Genomic DNA, 14605 nt, shown 5'->3' with positions numbered 1-14605 from the left:
TACAGAAAACTAACTGTAAATGACCTTTTGCTAACTAGGTCCTTCACCGTTCTTTGAAGCAGAGGAACACGGATGAAAGCCGGCGATAAGCACATATAAATGTATTCTTAGGGGCACTTACAGGATTACATATGAGGGCCGCCCTCTTTTCCACCTCCCTCCCTGAAGGAAGAAACACAACGAGCCCACGCTGCCGGTAGATACGTGCACAAAGGCCGGTGCCACCCCCCGGCCCTGCGGAGAAGCGGGGCTGGGCGGCTCCGGCGGCGGAGCGGGGCCGGGGGGAGAAGCCGGAGCGCGGCGGCGAGCGGCCCGCCCGGCCCGGCCCTGCCTCGGGGGGATGGAAACCTGGAACAGGGATTTGTTTGTGAGCCGTCTGAGAAGCTGCTCTCCTCTCCTCCCTCCCAGCCCATCCGAGAGTGGGGACTGCCTGTTTTTAGTAGTGATGTAAACTAGGAAATATTTTCTTTTTCGCCTTGCTTTGTCAGACCTTTCGAGCTGCAAGCAGAAGGCTATGCTCTGTGCAACGTCTCCGTCCAGCTCTGGTTGACGTACGTGTGCGCACTGTGCCATTCTTACTCTGAACTGGGAGCCGCAATTCGACACACACGCTGGTGCCTCTTGGGAGGAACTCGGGATTCATTTCTATGAAACAGATAGCAGTTTAGTTTACAGGTCAAATATAGATACTACGTTGTGCCACGTAAATTTGTAGGAGTGATAAGTTCGGGGATGTTGCCTGTGTCTTCGGGAGGGGAAGAAAAAGAGATTCATTTGGAGAGGAGGATTCATTGTTACTGTCCTTCTGTTAATTTGTCTAACTAAAATATGAAATCTTGGAAAGCTAAAATGAAATTTTACAGAGTATGGTGTGCTTATTTGCCTCTGGTATAGGCTTTTTATAAATAAAGGAACTTGGCTGCAAATGATCTGAAGTAATATTTTAGCACAAGCCTTAAACCACACACTATTATTATCCATTCCCATGCTTCTCTCTCTATGTATCTACAGATATTTTTGCTGTCCTTGCCGTTGTGGAAACACAGTCTTTTTTCACAACTTGCTCTTCTGTAAATTACTGGGATTTGAAAACCTAAATGTGACTTCTGGTCCCTCCTGATTCTTTAATAGCTGCCTCTGCTCTGCAGTTTGCTACTGAAAATCCAGAACAACGGGGAAGGAAAGATAAATAAATAAATAAAAAATTATTAGCTTTAAATGTGTGAAGTGTTCCAATAATTTTAAACAGTTTAATTTAAATTTTAAACTGCAAATCTTCAACCTCTAATCACTTCTAAACTGAAGTGGTTTTAACCAAATGTGAAGTGTTGCAGAGTTTGAAATGATTATGCCTGGAGTAGATGACTGTAAACTTTGGAGAGGGTTTCAAACTATCTTTTTTTTTTTTCTTAAACAAGCACTTGCACAGCATTGAACTATTCCTGCTGAAGAAGGCGAGGGGCTTGAGAGGGAAGATATGTTAATACTGCAAGACCAAAACAGTGAAAGGATCGAAGCATTTGAAAGTTTTCAGAGGTACAGTGTTCAGCGTCAGGCTGAGGCAAACTTAGAAAGCCCTTTCCAGCCGAGAGCCCCGGTAGGGCTGGGGGTGTGCTGGGCTGTGGGTGCGAGGCAGGGAGGCTGCTGGGGGTCTGCGGTGCCCGGGCTCCCGCGCTGCGGGAAGGCGAGCCTCGGCGAGGCTCTATGGAGAGGAAGGTATGTGTGCAGCAGGGGGATGGTTAACACTTCCAAATTCGCAGCTATGTTTTTAGGACTCTTTCCAGCATTAGTTTCTCTTCAACATTTTTATTTTAGGGCTTTCAGTCTTTGCATTATGTGTTTTTCCTGTTTGAGGGAGAGAGTAAGAAACTTAAACTAGAATTCAGAAGCTGGTCCAGGACTCGGCTCCAGCTGGAAAAACACATGTGCTGGCATTCAGCTCCTGTAAGCTCCTTTCTGACTATTTTGAATGCTGGCATTGTTACAATAGGCAGGGGAACAGCCATGATAGCCCAGGGTGACAAATTGCTCAGTCTTGTGCATATATGTTTTTGCCTGGCTGGTTTTTATTAGCATGTAAGCATCATCTGTGGACTGCGCATTCTTTCCCTTTCATTTTCATGACCCCGTCCAGTTCAGACGACTGACAGATTCACTATGTGATTTCCAGCTTTTGATGATTAACTTTTTGACAGCGGTCCTTATCTTTTATTTAATATTATTATGATGATTATAACAAAGGGCTGCATGTCGGGCAGCGTGGAAATCAGACTGGGTGCTGCCTCCTTAACTCCGGTGATAACTCTGTGTTGATTTAACAGCAAAACAGAACAGAACTTTTATGGATTAAATGAGGAAAAAGGGGACAACTGCCAAATCTGGTTATTTGGGTTACTGCAATAGGTAGCTCTTTTATCTCAATAGGTAGCTATTTTATACTCTGCTCCTTCAAGGACTTTGGTACTTATTTAACTTTCCTCAGGCGAGTAATCCCATTGATTTAAGCGGGACTACACATATGTGTGTAAGGGCCAGGGCCTTATTATGCAGAGAGGATGTAAATAAACATCAACTTTTCCCCCTTTGGTTAAAAGGAGACTCTTGTAAATGAATGAAACCAAATGAACAAACAGAAAACAGATGAAAGAGAAAACATCCCTTCTTCCTGAAAGAAAAACGTTACATGCATCACTTCAGATTTGGCAGCCTCTTGTCTCTTGCAGACTCTGTTTTTGTTTGCTTAGAGATGGCTGAATTACTATTTTTGATACCACTTAGGAGCATGTGCTAGAAAAGGGTTCTCGTCAAAGCCTCCCAGTGGGGCTGGACAAGATCTCTCAAGCACGCTCCGCGCTCTCCAGCAGGGACGACGGGGGAAAGCGGCGAGGGGCAATTTTTGCTGTGCAGCCCCTCTTTTGCATAGGAATTTGCATGAAAGATATAAACACACTTTGCGTGTGCAAATCAGAAATGGCTGCTTGTTGGGCATTTGCCAAGGAGAAAGGCTTTGACTTTGCAGCTTGCTTTCACTGCTGGCCTAAGAGCTTAAATCTCATCCTCCAGGTGGTTATGAAATTATCCATGTCTGTTACTCTATGTTATAGGTGATTTTTGTTCAGTTTTGCTGTCTTTCCAGAGGCTAGAGGCTGGTAGAAGGACGCTAGATGCAGAAGACTGATTTCTTTTCTACTCCAGGATCCGTTTGGTAGAAGACTGACTCCCCGATTTGCTGGCTGTCCTCTCCCACTGTGAGTTACATACTGCTTTGTTGCTTTGATTTGAAACAGCTGCTAAGGCGATCTTTGCCACGGAGGTTTTGGTGACAAAATGGAGATTATATCCTCAGACACCCTCCCAGACATGTCTCCTTCCTTCTCTGCCTTGCAGGGAAGAAGGTGAGTTTAGCATTAGGAAAGGCCTCTGGGGGTTTTATGGCAGTAGAAAATATTCCTTTGCTTTGGGAACTCAGTACTGGCAAGCAAGGGAGGCATGATATCCCCTTTTCACCACTGAAGTGGAGTGAAAGGGTTGAGTCAGGGCAGAATCCTGTATCCCTGTTTAGCAGATGTTCCTCTTTCATGCATTGAGATTTTCCAATCAGTACATCTCATGGTTGGACTCAAGCAATACAAGATAAAATCAGTCATTTCAGTGGGTGGAAAAACAGTCATGAATGTGTGAAAACTGTCTGGGAACATCCACGCTCTTCATTAAGGTCTTTGTGTATACTGAGGCTGATGGAAAACCTCCTGCCATCTTCTCTGAACTTTGGATCAGGTTTATACATGGATTTCAGTGATCAGCAGAGGTCTTGTTACAGATTGCTGTCTTGGCTAAATGCTGGAGGTTGACCTCTAAAGGTACAAGGTGTAAGCTGTGACAGCACGAGTTAAGAAACTGGGATTTTATTTTTCTGGCTAAAGCAGACTCTTATATCCTATAGATCGACTGCTGAGGAGGACGTTGAGCAGACTGTGCTCCTCTGTGAATCTGGTCAAAGCTTTTGTGCTGAAACATTTCTTCCGTTAAAAACACACTTGTTTGCTGGCAGAGACATTTCAAAAGAACAGGCCTGTTCTGACACATCTTCCAAACGATTTTAAAACTGGACAGCGAAGCAGATTTCCATCAAAACCAGCCTGGCTCCTCACTGCTCCCTCTCTGCTGTCCACCCAGTGGGCTGCCTGGGCTGGGGTGGTCTGGGGCTTCACCCCTGCCGCTGGTGTGACCCTCCTGCAGCCCCACCGTGCCCTTGCAGCTCCCGGTGCCAGGCACGCCTCTGCGGCAGCAGGTTTTGGGGCTCCCAGGCACCCTGCTCTGATGCCCTGTTCTGCGTGTAGGGCCATAGCTGACCTGGAGGTGTCTGTGCTTGGGCTTCCCTGCACTCAGCACTTCTAACCAAAGCATTGAATTACAGTAGCTTGAATTTTCCTTTCCATACCCAGCTTTGAAACCTCCACTCTTCACTCTGATGTGGATTTTTGGTTCTTTCAAAACTGCAAAGTTTCCCCCAGAAAGATCACCTTGGAAGCCTTCTCTGGTCATGGTACGTACCTGGCTAACATGGGCTTAGAAGATAAAGTGAGAAAAATGTGTGAGAACATGGACTGGCAAACCAAGAGGGGGATTTTCTGGTGTCAGAAAATAGGTAAATAGTGCCTCACTCTGCAAACGCGTACCGCAAAGTGCTTATTTTTGGGAGCAGTCTGAACACCTAAATGAGACCGTACCCTGGGAATAAATGTAGGACTTCGGAGCATCACCTCGTGTAAGTCAATATTGCTCCCTTCGGGTAAACAGAGTAATGAACTTTACTTGTGGTGGATCTGGGTCTCTATTTTCTGGGAGACTTTTGCAGAAAGCGGCCTGCACTGAGGCTTTGTCCCTTGTTTATGGGCTGCACTGGCACCTCTCTGGCCACTGTCTCCTCCTGGCTTCTGCCCAGCCAAAAAATCGGATGTCCGCTGTCGCTGGGTTGCGCGGGGCTGAGGGAGCCGGCGCTGGAGAAGCACCGTGGGCAGGGACGGCTCTCAGGAGCGTGGCGAAGAGTTAGGCGCTTTCCATCGCTGCGCTTTTCTGTCAGGGAGGTTGAGTTTAATTTGCTGGCTAATCTCCGGTGGTGAAATTCATTTCTGCTCTGTCTGTTTAGATTGCCATGACACCCGCCCATGCCGGCGTCCGCTGCACCCTTTGGCTGCCAGGCGCTCGGGGTGGAGCCGAGCGAGGAGGGGGGCCGGCTGCTAATAGCTGCTCCCCCCTGCATTTGGCCCTGGTGCCAGGTGAAGAGACTGGGGTCTGCTCAGACATACCTGCTTCCCACGCAGAGCCCTAGTAAACTCATCACAGGGCAAGCCTCCGTAACATCGGTGGCCCGAGATTGCCTGAATTTTGTCCCTCCCTTCGTGGGTTTTAGCACTTAAATCAATGTGATTGTTCCAGTTCCTCTCCTTTCTTCTTTTGTTTTGTTTTTCATCGTAAAATTTTCTCACGTTGGTTAGGGGAGAAATACAAACAGAAGAAAAGAAAGGAAAAGGTGAACGCTTTCTGGTCCTGCTTACATGGGACAACATTTCAAAACTTCTACGTCTTCCTCAGTATTTTGGCTCTGGTTTTAATAACTTTTAATCACTTTCCTCGTTAGCCTGATTGTTCTTTTTTCAATATGCTCCTTTAACTACTTATATACCTCACAAAGAATAGTGCAGAGAAAGCAAACTAATTTATTAGAAAAGCAGAACCACATGGCATTCCATATTGGGCAGATTTGTGATGAGCAATTAATTATTTCTATTTTCTGCCTCCCCAGTTTAAATACAGTTTAAGTTGTTGATGTTAATATTATCAAACCAACATTTTTATATCATTTGCCAGGCTTGACAGAATTAAGTGGATTTCTTTAAGTGATAATAGACATAATTAATTTGGTGTATAAGTTGCTTCGTCGCCTTTGAAGTTAAGTAAAAAATGAGACGTTAAGACTGAATTAGTGATATTTAATTGGAAACCGTTATAAAAAATAAACTACATACACAGTAGTCCCATGAAATAGAAAAGAGAGAGTGTACATATAACTGCAGAAATTAACAATTTGTGTTGAATGTTTTGCCTTAATAGCTGTAAGGGTGGCAGCAGTGATTGCGAGCACAATGGAGAGAAGGCAGAGCGACACAGGAAGGGCAGGGCTGAGCCTTTTGAACATGATTGACAAGAATAGTTACGTGAAATTTCTTTATAGGTCATGCAAACAGACAGAATGAAACCATTGCTCTTGGAGACAGTGAAAGTGTTTCATTTTCCTTGTTTCGTCTTTTGTAGTCCTATAACAAATAGTAGTTATATGCAACGTTAATACCTTGCAAAGGATGTTAGGTTCAGCCATGTGCCTCTGCACCTGGCTTAGTAGACATTTGGAAGATAGAAGAAGATGTTAGCATGTTTAATGGCTTTTAACATACAGCACTGCTTATCAGGAGCCCACTCTGAAAAATGACATGCCAGAGACCTGGCATTCTCCTGTGCATCAACTGGACAGCCTGGAAAATCTGATCTGTGATACCAGTATTATAAATTAGATACTACTCTCAGATATTATCAACTGATTATCAGCTCAGTCCTGTGTAAGGTAAAATTTGGCTGCTTATTAAAATGAGTAGGTTTCCGGCCTGCCTTTTCTCTCAGAAATAGCCTAATTCTTTAGCTAAGAAATAGCCTAGGTCTTCAGCTGTTAGAAGAAAGTTCTGTTTTATTTTCGCCCATGAGGATAAAGCAGCTGCAGCAGGAAAGCATGTGGAAGGAGAGGAGAAAGGATGGAGATGACTTCCCTCAAGTGGAACAGGCCAGCCTGGTAAAACCAGTAATTCCCCCCAATAATAGTAGTTTAGGCAAGGTAAAAAATAGTGCTAGATATACTCCTATGCAGTCGTGGTGAAGTGAATGCTCTAGTTTATATTGGATGCCAGCTAGGTAAAGCCGGCTGTGTAAGTGAAGAGATTACAGCGGTGCCTACAAAAGGATGAAAACCAAAGCTTTTATTCCACCTGAATTTGCAAGGAAATAGTGTGGATTATAATACCGAGATTCCCTTTTCCCCCTCCTACATCTTTGTTGACAGTGAAGACACACACCAGGTTCATTCTTGGTCAAGTATGTGCCCGCAGACTTCTCCAGTCTGGGTGGAAGAAAGAGGGGCTACTGTTGAGGAGTAAACAGAAGATGCCTGTGGTCACCTTTAAATTACTGTTATGGTGAAAGGTGCTAATAGCTGCCATCAAGTGAGCCTTTGATCCAAAGACAATAATAGATCTCATTAAAACCAGTGGGTTTGCGAAACACTCCTTTTCAGGCTCTGAAGAAGCAGCAACTGAGCCTCTTTAAATATGAAGAAAATAACAGGCAGAGGCAATGGAGGGACTTCAGACAGCACATACCAGGGGGATTTCCTTGGTGGCATGCAGGGGATGGGATATTGGGTTTGCAGTGGCTGAGCATCCAGGAGGAATGCATCCAGCATCCAGCCACCCGAAATCCAGGAGGAGCAGTTGTGAGCAGGGCTGGGGTGGCAGGAGTGGGACTGAGGGTCTCGGGTGCAGAGCTCGGGGGTGCTGCACGGTGAATTCTGGATACAGAAGCTGGGTACAGAGACCCTCTCCATGTTCAGGGAAACACACCTCCGGTTTGGCAAAAAAAGGAAAAGTAAGAGCACAACCTAGAGAAGATCACTCTACTGTGTCACTGTTTTCTCATCGAGAGCGGTCCTGGGGGGAACTGAATCCTGTCTAACTGCTAAGACCAGAGGAGCAACAGTGATGCACTTGAAAACCAGTGAAGTCTGTGGAAGACTCCTATTGCCTTTTGCGAGCTCAGGATCAGGCCAGGGTTGCCAAGAGTTTGATACTGCTAAGATGATTATCTCAAGGGGATGTTTCTGAGGGAACTGTACAGCAGGGGAGACAATACTTGCTTTGCCTGGTTTTGACAGTATGTCACATTCGATGGATGCTCTCTTCACTTTCCAGCTTTTGACAGGCCATAAAGGCTAATTAAACAAAACTACTAAATTCACATGCTTCCTTCAAAGGAGCACACATTTATCCTGCAAATAGTTAATACCTACTATCATGGGTATGTAACTAGTCAGTGTGATATAACACATATTGCAGAGCCTACTGAAGGCAGATATTGCCAATTAACACATGATATTACCAATCAGCGTTTGTGCCATTTATAGAACATGTTGCCTTGCTGCTACTGGAGCTTCAAGACCCACAGTGGTATGAAAGCATTTTTAAAGTAGGATTTTATGTCAGAGAGTGAGTAAAGCTCTGTGTTGTTGAAGAGATGGAAGAGCAATGAAGGGCTGAACTCTAGGGAAAGGAGCAGCACTTTACAAACATGCAAAAAGACAAGGTCTCTGCCCGGAGGGTCTTACAGTCTCAGGCCGAGGAGATTCTGTGTATGAGACATCAGAGGATGGCAGTGGGAGGGAGGAGGGAGGGAGACAAGGTGGTGTGATAAAACACAGGTGTGTACCCTGGAGAACAGCTTTTCTGTATTGTGCTTTGTCAGCGGATTGCAGAGGTAGGGGAGGTTTCCATCTCATGGGCAGCGTCGACGGGAAGCAGCAGGAAACAGAGCAGAGGACATAGTTTGAAACAGAAACAGAAAGGACAGTGAATGGGTAAAAGGCCACTTTCTACTTCCCCAGTTTTGCGCTGCCTGGGGAAAAATTGACTTTCCAGGCAATATCGAGCAGCTCTGCATTGCCGTGAGTTATGCCAGCCCAGAAAATACTTTGATGTGGGCATCTGCTGGAGTATTTTTCATTCCTCTCCACTCAAGAAAATGCTGTATCCTTACCTTTTCTTCCTGACCCTTTGGTGTCACAGTTGTCCAGAAAATCTTCCATGGACTCCTATCAGTGCTTGGGGCCAGAGTCTGGTATTTTCCTGTGTCCCCAAAGTGTACACAGCAGCAGAGAGGTTCCCATGTTTAAGGGACTGGGAGTGGCAGTTCAGGGGTTAATGAGAGAGATGGACAGGCTCATCAGTGAGGAGACACAGGAGAAATATATATATATATACACAAACATATATACATACATATGTATATATTATAGATACAGATATATAAACCAACCAGAAAATAGACACTACAGAGAAAGAATAATCCCTAAAAGTGGTTTGACATACAATTTCTCAAGAGACATTAATATTTGCTGTCTCTAATGATGCAGTTGGCATGCATCAGGAGTAAAAATGAGCCAACACCTTAGGCTGAAGCAAAACAATCTGGGCCTGGAAAGTCTGAGAGTGTCATCCTTCATTGTCCACTTTTTCTCTTTCCTTTTCTTTGAGGAAGAGCCGTTGGTATCTCCTGCTGCAGTCCAGATATTGGTATAAGCTGGTATTAGTATCTCATGAGGGATGTATTTTTTAATGTGTTTTTTCAGCTGAGGTGCTGTAGTATTAGGTTTTGTATTCTCTTGGTGCTAAATAATCACATTGTTCTCACTCAGCTTGTCAGGAGGTTGCACTGGAGCCTCTGAGGTGACTGGACCTGGAAAGTTGCTAAAAAGAAAGATAGGTGAATAATTGCTAGGGGTATTTTAGAGGTGTTTCTGCCTCCTCTGTAATTAAGAAAGCACAGCTTGGTGTTTATATAGATGTTTGCACAATCTTTTTTTTCTCATCTCTTTTATTTTTAACAAGAGAAGTCTGAGTAGTGCTCCCTTCCTTCATCTCCTTCATCTCCTTCCCCTTTTCTAAATGCTATGGGAAAAAAGAAACAGAAAGGAATTAGCAAAGTCACCTCTAAAAATGTGCCTCTTCCCTCCATCCACCAATGGGACATGAATACAGAACGTAACTAACACCCCGTTTCTCATTAGTTCTAGATTCAGGAAGAAAATGAGGGGAAACCCTAAGGTTTGTAGTGCAGGTGTCTTTTCTTCCTAATGCTGGTTTTTAGTAGTCACTTCAGCCTTGAGTGTTTTACATTAAAATCATACTGTTCAATTACGTAATTTAATTCCTCTATAAAATCCTCCTGGTCTCCAAGTACTCATCTAGTTGTTTGCAAGAGCTGGTGAACTTTTTCAACGATCATTTTCCATTTCTTGACGCAAGACATTGTGTTTCCTCTTCATGGCTACAATGGAAATTGCCAGGGGATTTCTGTGAGTTGAAGCAGATTCTGAGGATGGCTTCAGATAAGACAATTTCTTCACAACACCATTCTTGGAAAAATTGTACAACACAACCGTACAACTCAGATGGGTTTTTCCCTCAGTAGCACTTACTTTAAAAAAAAACACAAAAAAATCTTTACCAAATAATATAACACTGTAGTAGGGCTCCACATTTTTCTTTTATTGCTGGTGAATGTAAATACGGAGCTAACAGCATATAAAAATTTGATATGAAAGTACATAGAAAAACGTTTGTAGAAATTTTGTTTCTCTTTCAGGTAGTTTTTTCTTAAGAGAAAAATCAGAATTGTAAGGTAGCTTTCCTTTCTAAGGTTTACGTGAGTCCTGATTAAAATGAGTAGCTCTTTTTAAATAAAAAGCTGTTTGCTTTTACCAAAATTCACAAAAGCAGCAATTTTCATAACCTACGAGAACACAGGAAATTTTGAAAATCACAGTTGTCCCTACCCCCAAATAGCTGGGGAAAAATGATAGACATTTGGTTAGCTTTACTGAGCGCATAATGTGCTGTTTGGCCTTCAGTACAATGTTTCAAAGTATTTGGATCCAAAATACCTCTCTGAGCCATCCTGAATGTTTTATCTTCAATGTAGCAGTCCCATTTATGGGAGTGGGAGCTGTGATACTGATCATTAGAAGCTGCATATTGCTAACATTTTAGCCATAAACCTATTAGAACCCTCAAAAAAATCAGCATCTTCCCTGGAGTGGATCGAAACACATATTTTACAGATGCCTGATGAAATTTCTGAAGTTGCACAAGTTGCATGAGATTTCTTTTTAAACCTGAATAAAGAGGTTCTTTCTGTGTTAATTTATGAACTGTGTTACTTTCATTTGTGCCTGCCATTTAAAGGATAAAGCATGACTGAGGTGCACCTTTGTTTTTCTTCCACAAACCCTCCCAAAGTGCAGAAATCCAGTCAATCACTTTCACACACCCACAAAAAATAATGGCTTGACCTGCTTGTGGCCAGATCTGACATGCCCTGCTGTGGTGGGAAAATTAATTCACCTCACTACACTGCAGTCACCCTCAGCTGAGTCCTGCAATTATTTCATTATGATCTAACTAAGGCTGATAACAGATCTCATTTGATACCGCGGATGGCTGGCGGGGCAGCATGGGGGTGGGAAGTGGATGCCCTCACATGTCAAGCCCTTGCATCTAACCAACTGAGCTTTGTGAAGCTTTCTTGCCTGATGGAAACGGGGGTGATTAAAGACATGTTGTGCCCGTCTGTGTAGCTTCCACATGATTTTTCTCCCCTAGACGATGTACTGTACAGTTAGCATATTTGAAAACCTAGAGGCTTTTCATCTTCTGCAGGGGGAGGGAGGGATGTTTTTGATGGACTGGCTGGAGGATCACCCTCAGAGTCCAGGGTTTTCTGGAGAAAGGATCCATTATCATCTTTTCTTTCTTCCTTTCTTTTTTTTCCCCCCCTTTTTTTTTTCACCTGTGCTGTGACAGATGGACGAAGGGAGCCCTGGAAAAGTGTTAATTGCTCTTTTTTTTCATTCAAGTGGTTCGGAGGTTCAGGAGACCCTCTAATTAAAGAATCTGTGAGTGAGCTGGGCATCTGGCCTCTGCCATTTTAATCAAACTTGTAATATGAGGAGAGGGCAATGGTTGTCCAATTACTTGACAGCTTGAAGATGTATATATAGTAAGCAAATACATTTGCTCAGAAGATGCCAAATTGTCATAACAACAAAATGCCTGCTATCTACTTTATGTTTATCTTTTTTTTTTTAAAAAGTGATAAACATGTACCCCATCCCCATCCACTGAATGGATCTGTGTGAGTTATAAGATTCTTGTGCATGATTTAGCATCTGCAACACAACTGGTATGCAGAAGTTTTGTAATATATGCAAATATCATGATACTGAGTCAGAGAACAGTTTCTCTGATATGACAAAACTACTGAAGTTCTTTATTTTCAAGTCTGCTGTGAAATATCTAATTTCAACCATTTGCCTACAGAGAGTTACCATTCATTTGAATAAAGAACATAGCTTTTTTCCTATTTTTCAAAGGATCCAAATCCTAGCTCACACACCTGGAATTTATCACAGAGTATATCAAGACTCCATGTTAGTGAACATTATGTTGAGTATAAAATGATGTAGTGCTGTTTTCCTGAATCTGATGACAACCTGGAATAATTGCTGAGCGATGTGAATTTTGAAATTCTTCCTAAATGCTGTTAGCTCTCTAATGTAAAGATGAACATTCAAATACCATCACTGTTACTTAAATAGCCAGGATCTTGTTGAATCAGCTGAATTCACATTATTTCACTGTTTGTCTTTTTAAGGGAAACAACTCATAAAATGCTTATCTTGTTACCACAAACTACATCCCATATTCTTCAAGGTGAGACTCTAGTGTCAAAGTAAACAAGGCAGATGCCTCTTTAATAACTGCATAATTCAGATTTATATTTAATTAATTAAAATGTCAGCACCAAGATACTGAAGGAAGCTGCTGCAGACTTTAGAGTTTGCTGCAGAATCCGAAGGACCTTGCTGCAAATATAAGTCTTGCATCATACATATCCTTTGAAATGTGGATGTCTCAGGTGCTGGCATCTGGTCAGTGGAGCTTCTCTTCTGGCGGTCTCTGAATCAAGGTTGAGCAGTGCATAACAATAGATGGTATTTTTATTTTCTACAAACCAGTCAGACCTATCACCTCTAAAACTCATCTTCATAACCCTCAGCTGTATTGGAAATCTCAGCAGAAAAGCCAGTATAGAACGGATTGTTAGACTCAGCATGGGCTCTTCTGGAGCCAAAATTAGGAGTCTCTGGCTGCACAGAGGAATGTCTCTTCAGCCCCATTGTGGTGCTCCAGTTATACTTTTCCAGTTCTGTGAAAAAAGAGCGCTATCCACTTCATATTTTTTACATAACTTTATCATTAGTCCTGAGCTTTATTTTAAAATTTCCTCCACCAGGGAAGGTCTCTATCCACTTCTTGCTTGCACACAACATAGAAGGCTGGCAACTGTTGGTACTTTTATAGCTGGCCGCCAAACCATCAATTTGAATGAACAAAGCAGACTATTTTCTCGTACTTATAAGACCTACATTTATAGTATCCACATGCTGGGGTAATTACTGCTAAATAATTTAATACTGTAAAAACTGACATATCCATTTAGGTGTATGCCTGTTATATTGTTAAACTGTATTGGGGTTCTGACCTCTATTAGACAGCAAATAATCCTACTAAAGACTGGTCATTCTCTCTCTCTCGCTCTCTTTCTTGCTTTCATGGTGAATTTTATTCATAAAGCTTAGGGTTTTGCAGCTATTCTCATAGTTGTGCGATTAGTAAGTACACACTTGTGACAGCACTAAAAATTCAGTGCAATCACAATCATGTTTGATTACCAATTCAGAAGGATCTAACTATCTAGCTGCAAGGATAATTTTGCCCACTGTAAACAGCTTGGAGAATTGTGTGCGATCATGTTGTGTGACCAAAAAAAAAAAAAAATCGAATTAGATTATTTGCTAAATGCCAAGGCACATTAAATATTTTTGACAACAATGAAGATTCTTTGTAAATTGTAATTAGACTGGAAATTATTGCACAGAGCCTGCTTCTCTGTAATCCTTTTAAATCAGAGTAGTTGTAATTGGCCTTAGAGACTCAAACTGTTTCGTGTTTTATTTTCTAGAAGTTCCGCTTCTGCATATGTAATAACAGAATCCTTTGTGGATACGATACAATAGACATGTGTGTAGGGTTATTTTAGTTTATTTGTTTTGGTAGTGAGTCAGATAACCAGAGAAAAAGAATATAGAAAAGAAAACAAGCCGAATGCTCCTGGATATGAATGGTACTTACATGCAAAAAAAATGCATAGAAATCATAATGGGCTAGATGAGGCTGAGGTAAGCAGCATAGCCCTGCCGGTTAACATCCGCCAAGGATCTGGACCTATATTTTGCCCATGGTACTGCCAGGGGCTTCAGGAAACCTAATGATTTGGGTTTTCCTGAACACAAAGCCATGGATTTTTTGCAAGTTCCAGAGACCTTAAAACTTCCCTTTCACATTTATGATTTCTTTTTCTCTTCTGTTTTTAGGTTCACAGGAATGGAAACTTCAGGAGAGCCTGTGGGAAAGGATGAATTTTGCTGCAGCCATTCTACATCAAAAGAAGGCCCTTTTCAGCAAAAGATCCTTATGCTCCCAGTGGCACTGGAGCATGAGCATGTCTGTGTGTTTGTATAAATAATAGCTGTGGGAATGGGAGGGAGCAGTGGCAGATAGTCAAGGAGTTAAGTGGAAGTCAAAATTAAGTGGGAATTTTGAGGCTTATTTGATGTAACACTTGGCTTTGAGGATGGAGGAAGTTGGACTTGAAGCAAACCTGC

General features: G+C 42.6%; 1 long non-coding RNA gene across 2 annotated transcripts; it reads left to right on the top strand.

Moving 5' to 3' along the window:
- The first annotated feature begins 1433 nt into the window (after positions 1–1433).
- Positions 1434–14349, top strand: LOC142409784 (uncharacterized). Of its 2 annotated transcripts, none has more exons than XR_012775770.1 (3): positions 1434–1536; positions 3196–3248; positions 14315–14347. It is a non-coding gene; the product is annotated as an uncharacterized LOC142409784 (long non-coding RNA). The 2 variants fall into 2 exon arrangements; XR_012775771.1 differs by having other exon boundaries at positions 1482–1536; positions 3105–3248; positions 14315–14349.
- The last annotated feature ends 256 nt before the right edge of the window (positions 14350–14605 follow it).

This window comes from Mycteria americana, chromosome 5 (assembly GCF_035582795.1).
Source record: "Mycteria americana isolate JAX WOST 10 ecotype Jacksonville Zoo and Gardens chromosome 5, USCA_MyAme_1.0, whole genome shotgun sequence".
NCBI classification, from domain to species: domain Eukaryota; kingdom Metazoa; phylum Chordata; class Aves; order Ciconiiformes; family Ciconiidae; genus Mycteria; species Mycteria americana.
This window is presented reverse-complemented; position numbering and strand designations above follow the sequence as displayed.